General features: G+C 42.7%; 1 protein-coding gene across 1 annotated transcript in view; it reads right to left on the reverse strand.

Moving 5' to 3' along the window:
• Nucleotides 1–12,433, reverse strand: part of LOC139407879 (thyrotropin receptor-like) — a 63,772-nt gene that overhangs the window by 8,832 nt on the left and 42,507 nt on the right. The window lies entirely within an intron of this gene.

The following is a 12,433-nucleotide window of genomic DNA, read 5'->3' on the forward strand; positions in this document are numbered from 1 at the left end:
ACCACCGCTCAGTCAGACTGCTCTATAAAATATCAAATCATAGACTTAATTATAATAAACACACAGAAAAGGAGCCTTAGGGCATTAATATGGTCAAATCCGGAAACTATCATTTCGAAAACAAAACGTTTATTCTTTCAGTAAAATATAGAACCGTTCCGTATTTTATCTAACAGGTGGCATCCTTAAGTCTAAATATTGCTGTTACATTGCACAACCTTCAATGGTATGTCATAATTATGTACAATTCTGGTAAATTAATTACGGTCTTTGTTAGGAAGAAATGGTCTTCACACAGTTCGCAACGAGCCAGGCGGCCCAAACTGCTGCATATACCCTGACTCTGTTGCACAGAACGCAAGAGAAGTGACACAATTTCCCTAGTTAAAATAAATTCATGTTAGCAGGCAATGTTAACTAAATATGGAAGTTTAAAAATATATAGTTGTGTATTGATTTTAAGAAAGGCATTGGTGTTTATGGTTAGGTACACATTGGTTAAACGACAGTGCTTTTTGCGCGAATGTGCTTGTTAAATCATCACCCGTTTGGCGAAGTAGGCTGTGATTCGATGATAAATTAACAGGCACCTTATCAATTATATGCAACGCAGGACAAGCTAGATAAACTAGTAATATCATCAACCATGTGTAGTTAACTAGTGATTATGTTAAGATGGATTGTTTTTTTATAAGATACGTTTACTGCTAGCTAGCACCTTACCTTGGCTCCTTTCTATACTCACATATCAGGTAGTCAGCCTGTCACGCAGTCTCCTCGTGGAGTACAATGTAATCAGTCATGATCGGTGTCCAAAAATGCTGATTACCGATTGTTATGAAAACTTAAAATCTGCCCTAATTAATCGGTCAACCTCTACTCCTAACATGCAGGGTTCATAGAGAGTTAATAAGAGGTCATAACAGTTCACAATAGTTCATACACAGAGGACAAGTAGAGTTCATACAGAGTTCACTAACAGTAAATAACAGTTCACACCACTGCCAGGAAATGGAGACGACAGCTGGAGGTCACACAGGGTCATAGAGTTTTTATAGCTGGGGTCACACATATTTCGTTCCCTCTAACATGGGAGAGTGTGTGTGTGTCACGCACGTGTGTCTCACATGTGTGTGTCACATGTGTGTGTCAGTGTGGATGCGTGTGTGCAGTGTGTGTGTCAGTGTGTGTGCTTGAGTCAGTTTGTGTCTGTCAGTTTGTGTGTGTGTGTGTGTGTGTGTGCGTGTGCGTAGAAGTGCTGGAATGGTATTCGGAATCATAGGCCAAGATGGTTCATAAACTTCACTAAAGCAGATTACGCCTAGTCATAGTTTATGTTTTCCCTGTTTATGACAGCAACACCTCCTTGTTGTTTTGATATGCATGGCTATATGTTTTGCCCATCCTCCAAATCTGGGATAAACATTTTTGCCAAATGCTTATTTATTCGCCAATTGTTAGTCTCGTGACATTTCTGAAATGGAATGCAAAATACCAAACCTACATCTGGTTCCCGCAATAGTGTCCACCACTCTTCCATCGTCTTTAACTAATTAAACATTGTCCACATTGTCGCCATGACAAAGACAGAATCTCGCCAGGATATTCACAACTACGTTACATCCATTTCTCCTAAAGCATCCCGTGTGATTACCACTACATACAGTGCATTCAGAAAGTATTCAGACCCCTTGACTTTTTCCATATTTTGTTATGTTACAGCCTTATTCTAAAATTGATTACATGGTTTTTCCCCCTCATCACTCTACACAATACCCCATAATGAAACTGAAATATCACATTTACATACTTTAAGTGCTCAGTACTTTGTTGAAGCACCTTCGGCAGCGTTTACAGCCTCAAGTATTCTTGGGTATCACGCTACAAGCTTGGCACACCTGTATTTGGGGAGTCTTTCCCATTATTCTCTGCAGATCCTCTCAAGCTCTGTCAGTTTGGATGGGGAGCGTCGCTGCACAGCTTTTTTTCAGGTCTCTCCAGAGATGTTCGATCCGGTTCAAGTCTGGGGTCCGGCTGGGCAACTCAAGGACATTCACAGACTTGTCCCGAAGCCATTCCTGCGTTGTTTTGGCTGTGTGCTTAGGGTTGTTGTCCTTTTGGAAGGTGAACCTTCACCACAGTTTAAGGTCCTGAGCTCTCTTGAACAGGTTTTAATCAAGGAGCTCTCTGTACTTTGCTCCATTCATCTTTCCCATGAGCTTGACTAGTCTCCCAGTCCTTACTGCTGAAAAACATCCCCACAGCATGATACTTTCACCACCATGCTTCACCGTAGGGATGGTGCAAGGTTTCCTCCAGATGTGACGCTTGGTATTCAGGCCAAAGAGTTCAATCTTGGTTTCATCAGACCAGAGAATCTTGTTTCTCATGGCCATAGTCCTGTAGGTGCCCTTTCACAAACTCTAAGCGGGCTGTCATGTGTCTTTTACTGAGGAGTGGCTTCCATCTGGCCACTCTACCACAAAGACCTGATTGGTGGAGTGCTGTAGAGATGGTTGTCCTTCTGGAAGGTTCTCCCATCTCCATAGAGGACCTCTGGAGCTCTGTCAGAGTGACCATCAGGTTCTTGATCACCTCCCTGACCAAAGCCCTTCTCCCCCGACTGCTCAAGTTGGCCAGGCCAAACTGCTCAGTTAGGAAGAGTCTTGGTGGTTTAAAAATGATGGAGGCCACTGTGATCTTGGGGACCTTCAATGCTGCAGACATGTTTTGGTATCCTTCACCAGATCTGTGCTTCAATACAATCCTGTCTCAGAGCTCTATGGACAATTCCTTCAACCTCATAGCTTGTTTTTAGTTCTGACATGCACGGTCAACTGTGGGACCTTTATATAGACAGGTGTGTGCCTTTCCAAATCATGTCCAATCAATTGAATTAACCACAGGTGGACTTCAATCAAGTTGTAGATACATCTCAAGGATGATCAATGGAAACTGAGATGCACCTGAGACTCATAGCAAAGGCTCTGAAGACTTATGTAAATAAGATATTCATGTTTTTTTTATTTGTAATACATTTGCAAATATTTTTAAAAACCTGCTTTCGTTTTGTAGTTATGGGGTATTGAGTGATGGTATTTTTGTATTAATTTAATCGATTTTAGAATAAGGCTGTAACGTGGGTGAGGGACAAAACATTAACAAGATGTTTCCTCGTCTAGCATACTAGTTAAATAACTTAAAAGATAAGCCAAACAATGCATTAAATAAATCATTAGACTCTCTCGCTCACACACAAACACACACACACACACTGAGCAACACTGGAGAATAACAGTGTGGGTCGAAGACTGGCCGATTGTCAATCAGAGATGTTTAGGCCATGACCTCATGTGGTTGACCTCACCACTCAGCCAGGACATGGGCCCTGCTCCAATATTTATAGAATAGAAATATTAATCTGTCCTTCCTTTCTTAAGTAAACATAGAGAAGTGATTTGGATGGGTATAATTATTACTTTCACCAATCCAGGTCAGTGATTATGTCATGGAAGGAAGGGAAGAAGGATTTCTGAAGTATTTGAAACAAGGCCTTAGTCCTGAGAGGGCTATGTAGTCCACCATTCTCCCCGACATGCAACCGTCTCAGAGGCAGAAAAAGGATGGCAATCCTGCTGCTGCTGTCTGCCAGCCAGCCACATCCCAACTCCCCACGCAGTTGCACTTGTTTTATCCTAGCTTGGCAAAATACAGAATAACAATCAAGCATTTTGTCAACAGTGATGACAGTATGGAAACTGGAGTTAGGCTTTCTCCCTACTACATTGACTTTGGTTTGCTGTATGATAAAGTCACTCACAAACATCTTCGATACAGATGTTTTTAGCAACTTCTGTGGTAGCTATTGCAGTTTTGATAGCGCAGTGAAAGTGGGGTAACTGCAGTCGACTGTGGTATTTTGGATGCAGTAACTGCAGTCGACTGTGGTATTTTGGATGCAGTAACTGCAGTGTGCTGCATTTGATCTGCAGTTATCCTGCACTGTAACTGCAGTTACACTGCAACATTTCTGCAGTAAAGAAAAGTGGTATTTTGGACCCAGTATTTGCAGCATACTGCAGTTATACTGCACTCTAACTACAGTCATACTAGAGTGTACTTCAATATGACTGCAGTTTGCTGCAAATACTACGTCCAAAATACCAGAAACTGCAATCATGGGGCTTCCCGAGTGGCGCAGCGGTCTAAGGCACTGCATCACAGTGCTTGAGGCATCACTACAGATCCGGGTTCGATCCCGGGCTGTATCACAACCGGCCGTGATCCGGAGTCCCATAGGGCGGCACCCAATTGGCCCAATGTCGCCCGGGTTTGGGGAGGGCTTGGCCTGGGGGGCTTTACTTGGCTCATCGCACTCAAGCGACTCCTTGTGGCGGTCCAGGCGCCTGCAGGCTGACCTTGATCGTCAGTTGAACAGTGCTTCCTCCGACACATTGGTGCGGCTGGCTTCCGGACTAAGCGGGCTGGTGTCAAGAAAAAAATTAACTGCGATCATTGCCATGCCTACTCCTGCTCCCTCTCTCCAGAGCTCCATGTCGCCGGTCTACTAACCACCGGCCCTGGCAACCTTTATTACGTACACCTGCTCCCCATCATTACGCACACCTGGATCTCATCATCACCTTGATTACCATCCCTTTATTTATCCCTCAGTAGCCTCAGTCATCAGGCAGTATTGGTTTGTTTTCATGTTCAGTAGCATCCCCTGTTTTGTTCATCTGCCTTGCATCATTGTTATAAAACTCTACTTCTGCACCTGCTCCCTGACTCCCTGCGTATACCTGACAATCATTTGTAATATTCTTAGCTAGGCAACCACTTGTTGTTATGCTACTGAAATCGAACTTCAGATCATGAACTAGCCAGCTAGCTAGATAAAGAACTAAACAAGCTAGCCAGCTACCTAACCCTGTTTGTCACGGTCTTCCTCCTCTGCATCTGAAGAGGAGAGGCGAGAAGGATCGGAGGACCAATATGCGGCGTGGTTTGTGTTCATCTTGAATTTTAATAAAGAAAACACTGAACACTGAAACACACTATACAAAAACAATAAACAAAATAAAGACCGTGAAGCTAATGAGAAGTGTGCTGACACAAGCAATCAACATAGACAATCACCCACAAACAAACAGTGAAACCCAGGCTACCTAAGTATGATTCTCAATCAGAGACAACTAATGACACCTGCCTCTGATTGAGAACATTACTAGGCCGAAACATACAAATCCCCAAATCATAGAAAAACAAACAGACTGCCCACCGCAAACTCACGCCCTGACCATACTAAATAACGACAAAACAAAGGAAATAAAAAGGTCAGAACGTGACACTGTTGCCCCAAGTTAACGTTATAAGCCGGGTTACAGGCCTCTCTTTAAGTGGGAGAACTTGCACAATTGGTGGCTGACTAAATACTTTTTTGCCCCACTGTATGTAAACAGCAGCTGGTCCACGATATCTAAGGAAGTCTCAAGGTTTTGCTCGGCTGAGGTAGAGTATGTCATGATAAGCTGTAGACCATACTATCTACATAGAGAGTTTTCATCTGTGTTTGTCGTAGCTGTCTACATATCACCACAGACTGATGCTGTCACTAACACCGCACTCAATGAGCTGTATTCAGCCATAAGTAAACAGGAAAAAGCTCATCCAGAGGCGGTGCTCCTAGTGGCCGGGGACTTTAATGCAGGGAAACGTAAATTTGGAAAATCTGACAACAATTATATCCTCCTGATTCCTGCTTACAAGCAAAAATTAAAGCAGGAAGCACCAGTGACTCGGTCAATAAAAAAGTGGTCAACTGAAGCAGATGCTAAGCTACAGGACTGTTTTGCTAGCACAGACTGGAATATGTTCCGCGATTCTTCCTATGGCATTGAGGAGTACACCACATCGGTCATTGGCTTCATCAATAAGTGCATCGATGACGTCGTCCCCACAGTGACCGTACGTACATACTCCAACCAGAAACCATGGATTACAGGCAACATCCGCACTGAGCTAAAGGCTAGAGCTGAGCGTTCAAGGAGCAGGACTTAAGAATAATAATAAGAATAATAATAAATAAGAAATCCCGCTATGCCTGTCGACGAACCATCAAACAGTCAACGTTTCAATACAGGACTAAGATAAAATCGTATTACACCAGCTCTGATGCTCGTCGGATGTGGCAGGGTTTGCAAACCATTATAGACTATAAAAGGAAGCACAGCCGAGAGCTGCCCAGCGACACGAGCCTACCAGATGAGCTAAACTAATTCTATGCTCGCTTCGAGGCAAATAACACTGAAACATGCATGAGAGCACCAGCTGTTCCGGGTTACTGTGTGATCACACTCTTCCCACCCGATGTGAGTAAGATATTTATACAGGTCAACATTCACAAGACCGTAGGGCCAGACGGATCAACAGGACGTGCACTGCGAGAATGCGCTGACCAATTGGAAAGTGTCTTCACTGACAATTTCAACCTCTCCCTGTCCAAGTCTGTAATACCATCATGTTTTAAGCAGTCAGCATAGTCCCTGTCCCAAGAACACTAAGTTAACCTGCCTAAATGACTTCCGACCCGTTGCACTCACATCTGTAGCCATTAAATGCTTTGAAAGGCTGGTCATGGCTCACATCAACACCATTATCCCAGAAACCCTAGACCCACTCCAATTTGCATACCACCCCAACAGATCCACAGATGATGCAATCTCTATTGCACTCCACACTGCCCTTTCCCACCTGGACAAAAGGAACTCCTATGTGAGAATGCTATTCATTGACTACAGCTCAGCGTTCAACACCATAGTGCCCTCAAAGCTCATCAATAAGCTAAGGGTCTAAACACCTCCCTCTGCAACTGGATCCTGGAATTCCTAACGGGCCGCCCCAAAGGTGGTAAGGGTGGGTAAAAACACATCCGCCACACTGATCCTCAACACAGGGGCCCCTCAGAGGTGCGTGCTCAGTCCCCTCCTGTACTCCCTGTTCACTCATGACTGCACAGTCAGGCTGACTCCAACACCATCATTACGTTTGCCGATGACATAACAGTGGTTGGCCTGATCACCAACAACGACTAGACAGCCTGTAGGGAGGAGATCAGAGACCTGGCCGTGTGGTGCCAGGACAACAACCTTTCCCTCAACGTGATCAAGACAAAGGAAATTATTGTGGACTACAGGAAAAGGAGGACCGAGCACGCTCCCATTCTCATCGACGGGGCTGTATTAGAGCAGGTTGAGAGCTTCAAGTTCCTTGGTGTCCACATCACCAACAAACTAACATGGTCCAAACACCAAGACAGTCGTGAAGAGGGCACGACAAAACCTATTCCCCCTCAGAAGACTGAAAAGATTTGGCATGGGTCCTCAAAAGGTTCTACAGGTGCATCACTGCATGGTATGGCAACTGCTCGGCCTTCGGCTGCAAGGCACTACAGATGGTAGTGTGTACGGCCCAGTGCTGGGGCCAAGCTTCCTGCCATCCAGGACCTCTATACCAGGCGGTGTCAGAGGAAGGCCCTAAAAATTGTCAAAGACTCCAGCCACCCTAGTCATAGACTGTTCTCTCTGCTACCGCACGGCAAGCGGTACTGGAGCACCAAGTCCAAGTGGCTTCTAAACAGCTTCTTCCCCCAAGCCATAGGACTCCTGAACATCTAATCAAATGGCTTCCCAGACTATTTGCATTGCCCCCCCCCCCCTTCTACATTGCTGCTACTCTGTTATTATCTATGCATAGTCACTTTATTAGTAACTCCACCTACATGTACATATTAACTCAATTATTATATTTTGTATTTTTAAACTGCATTGTTGATTATTTCACTCTAAGGTGCAATGTTTTATTCGGCGCATGTGACTAATACATTTTAATTTGATTATCATAATTTTCACAATATTATTCCAACCTCATAGTGTGGAAATATATATAAAACACAGGAAAAAAAGTCACATTTTTGACTCCACTGGGCCTTTAATTAAACGCTGCGTCATTTTTTAAAATTAAAAAAGTTGACGATAAACTTTCACAAAACACTTCGAAATACTTTTGTAATCCAACTTTAGGTATTAGTAAACGTTTATAATCTATCAAAATGATTACAGGGCGATGTGTATTCAATAGCTCCTCGTCTTCACATCAATGGCTGCCAATGTGCACATTCAAAACATCCTGGTGGAGACCGGAAGAAATTGAATCCAGTTAGTTGGATTTACCAAGAAAAAACTCCCTGGAAAATGACGACAATGGCGACATCGTGTGGAATCTGTAAGAATTGCATGCAGATCCATAATTAATTTTGTGCCCTTTTAACAACCCATGAAAGTGACGCATGGAAATTATTTTTAGCTTTCAGAGAGCAGTTTTTCTTGCGTTTTTCGATGAAACACACGATCTGTTATAGTCACAGCCGTGATTTAACCAGTTTTAGAAACTTCAGAGTGTTTTCTATCCACACATACTAATCATATGCATATACTATATTCCTGGCATGAGTAGCAGGACGCTGAAAAGTTGCGCGATTTTTAACAGAATGTTCGAAAAAGGAAGGGGTAGACTTAAGAGGTTTTAAGCTGATCTATCGTGTTTCTCACTGACATGTTTCTCCTCCTCCTCCGTATTTATGAATAGGAAAATGGACAACAAATTAAACGTAACCATTAATTATTCATGGCAGTTAGGAAATTACATTGTAAATCAGGACAATCATGTTTTTTATTTATTTACTAATTTAGATATTGACTAATAATAATCTGATAATATTATACTCCAATATAAACTTTTTCTGTAAAAGTTCAAAGCATAAACCACATATCATTGTATAACTCTTTTGATTGATCCAACATTATTGGATCTTGATTCCCTTTAACAAAAAATGACAAATGGTTGACATTTAAAACTGGAACATTGGATACAGTTTAAAGTCGGAAGTTCACATATACTTAGGTTGGAGTCATTAAAACTCATTTTTCAACCACTCCACTAATGTATTGTTAATCAAACTATAGTTTTGGCAAGTCGGTTAGGACATCTACTCTGTGCATGACAAAGGTAATTTTTCCAACAATTGTTTACAAACAGATTATTTCACTTATAATTCACTGTTTCACAATTCCAGTGGGTCAGAATTGTGCATACGATAAGTTGACTGTGCCTTTAAACAGCTTGAAAAATTCCAGAAAAGGATGTCATGGCTTTAGAAGCTTCTGATAGGCTAATTGACATCATTTGAGTCAATTGGACGTGTACCTGTGGATGTATTTCAAGGCCTACCTTAAAACTCAGTGCCTCTTTGCTTTACATCATGGGAAAATCAAAAAAATCAGCCAAGACCTCAGAAAAACAATTGTAGACCTCCACAAGTCTGGTTCATCCTTGGGAGCAATTTCCAAACACCTGAAGGTACCACGTTCATCTGTACAAACAATAGTACGCAAGTTTAAACACCATGGGACCACGCAGCCGTCATACCGCTCAGGAAGGAGACACGTTCTGTCTCCTAGAGATGAACGTACTTTGGTGCGAAAAGTGCAAATCAATCCCAGAACAACAGCAAGGGACCTTGTGAAGATATTGGAGGAAACCAGTACAAAAGTATCTATATCCACAGTAAAACGTGTCCTATATTGACATACCCTGAAAGGCCGCTCAGCAAGGAAGAAGCCACTGCTCCAAAGCCGCTATAAAAACGCCAGATTACGGTTTGAAACTGCACATGGGAACAAAGATTGTACTTTTTGGAGAAATGTCCTCTGGTCTGATGAAACAAAAATATAACTGTTTGGCCATAATGACCATCGTAATGTTTGGAGGAAAAAGGGGAGGCTTGCAAGCTGAAGAATACCATCCCAATCATGAAGCACGTGGGTGGCAGCATCATGTTGTGGGGGTGCTTTGCTGCAGGAGGGACTGGTGCACTTCATAAAATAGATGGCATCATGAGGGCTAAAGGACAACAAAGTCAAGGTATTGGAGTGGCCATCACAAAGCCCTGACCTCAATCCTACAGACAATTTGTGGGCAGAACTGAAAAAGTGTGTGTGAGCAAGGAGGCCTATAAACCTGACTCAGTTACACCAGCTCTGTCAGGAGGAATGGGCCAAAATTCACCCAACTTATTGTGGGAAGCTTGTGGAAGGCTACCCGAAACATTTGACCCAAGTTAAACAATTTAAAGGCAATGCTACCAAATACTAATTGAGTAAACTTCTGACCCACTGGCAATGTGATGAAAGAAATAAAAGCTGAAATAAATCATTCTCTCTACTATTATTGCACATTCTTAAAATAAAGTGGTGATCCTAACTGACCTAAGACAGGGAATTTTTACTAGGTTTAAATGTCAGGAATTGTGAAAAACTGAGTTTAAATGTATTTGGCTAAGGTGTATGTAAACTTCCGACTTCAACTGTACATGACATTTGTACCAGTCCACCAATCTGTCAAAGGCGTTTGAGCGATTAACATCAGATTTTTAACTGAAAGTGTTGGGCAATGCAGTGAGAGATACATTTCTGTCCAGCGCTCACCTGAAAAAGAATGAATGAACTGGAAAGGAAAGGAAAGGTACATCCCTGGTTAAATAAAGTAAGGGTACATCCCTGGTTAAATAAAGTAAGGGTACATCCCTGGTTAAATAAAGTAAGGGTACATCCCTGGTTAAATAAAGTAAGGGTACATCCCTGGTTAAATAAAGTAAGGGTACATCCCTGGTTAAATAAAGTAAGGGTACATCCCTGGTTAAATAAAGTAAGGGTACATCCCTGGTTAAATAAAGTAAGGGTACATCCCTGGTTAAATAAAGTAAGGGTACATCCCTGGTTTTTATTTATTTCTTTTATTTTTTTATTTCACCTTTATTTAACCAGGTAGGCAAGTTGAGAACAAGTTCTCATTTACAATTGCGAACTGGCCAAGATAAAGCAAAGCAGTTCGACACATACAACGACACAGAGTTACACATGGAGTAAAACAAACATACAGTCAATAATACAGTATAAACAAGTCTATATACGATGTGAGCAAATTAGGTGAGATAAGGGAGGTAAAGGCAAAAAGGCCATGGTGGCAAAGTAAATACAATATAGCAAGTAAAACACTGGAATGGTAGATTTGCAATGGGAGAATGTGCAAAGTAGAAATAAAAATAATGGGGTGCAAAGGAGCAAAATAAATAAATAAATAAAATACAGTAGGGAAAGAGGTAGTTGTTTGGGCTAAATTATAGGTGGGCTATGTACAGGTGCAGTAATCTGTGAGCTGCTCTGACAGTTGGTGCTTAAAGCTAGTGAGGGAGATAAGTGTTTCCAGTTTCAGAGATTTTTGTAGTTCGTTCCAGTCATTGGCAGCAGAGAACTGGAAGGAGAGGCGGCCAAAGAAATAATTGGTTTTGGGGGTGACTAGAGAGATATACCTGCTGGAGCGTGTGCTACAGGTGGGAGATGCAATGGTGACCAGCGAGCTGAGATAAGGGGGGACTTTACCTAGCAGGGTCTTGTAGATGACATGGAGCCAGTGGGTTTGGCGACGAGTATGAAGCGAGGGCCAGCCAACGAGAGCTTACAGGTCGCAATGGTGGGTAGTATATGGGGCTTTGGTGACAAAACGGATTGCACTGTGATAGACTGCATCCAATTTGTTGAGTAGGGTATTGGAGGCTATTTTGTAAATGACATCGCCAAAGTCGAGGATTGGTAGGATGGTCAGTTTTACAAGGGTATGTTTGGCAGCATGAGTGAAGGATGCTTTGTTGCGAAATAGGAAGCCAATTCTAGATTTAACTTTGGATTGGAGATGTTTGATATGGGTCTGGAAGGAGAGTTTACAGTCTAACCAGACACCTAAGTATTTGTAGTTGTCCACGTATTCTAAGTCAGAGCCGTCCAGAGTAGTAATGTTGGACAGGCGGGTAGGTACAGGTAGCGATCGGTTGAAGAGCATGCATTTAGTTTTACTTGTATTTAAGAGCAATTGGAGGCCACGGAAGGAGAGTTGTATGGCATTGAAGCTTGCCTGGAGGGTTGTTAACACAGTGTCCAAAGAAGGGCCAGAAGTATACAGAATGGTGTCGTCTGCGTAGAGGTGGATCAGAGACTCACCAGCAGCAAGAGCGACCTTATTGATGTATACAGAGAAGAGAGTCGGTCCAATAATTGAACCCTGTGACACTCCCATAGAGACTGCCAGAGGTCCGGACAGCAGACCCTCCGATTTGACACACTGAACTCTATCAGAGAAGTAGTTGGTGAACCAGGCGAGGCAATCATTTGAGAAACCAAGGCTGTCGAGTCTGCCGATGAGGATGTGGTGATTGACAGAGTCGAAAGCCTTGGCCAGATCAATGAATACGGCTGCACAGTAATGTTTCTTATCGATGGCGGTTAAGATATCATTTAGGACCTTGAGCGTGGGTGAGGTG

Source organism: Oncorhynchus clarkii, chromosome 4 (assembly GCF_045791955.1).
Source record: "Oncorhynchus clarkii lewisi isolate Uvic-CL-2024 chromosome 4, UVic_Ocla_1.0, whole genome shotgun sequence".
Taxonomy (NCBI): Eukaryota; Metazoa; Chordata; class Actinopteri; order Salmoniformes; family Salmonidae; genus Oncorhynchus; species Oncorhynchus clarkii.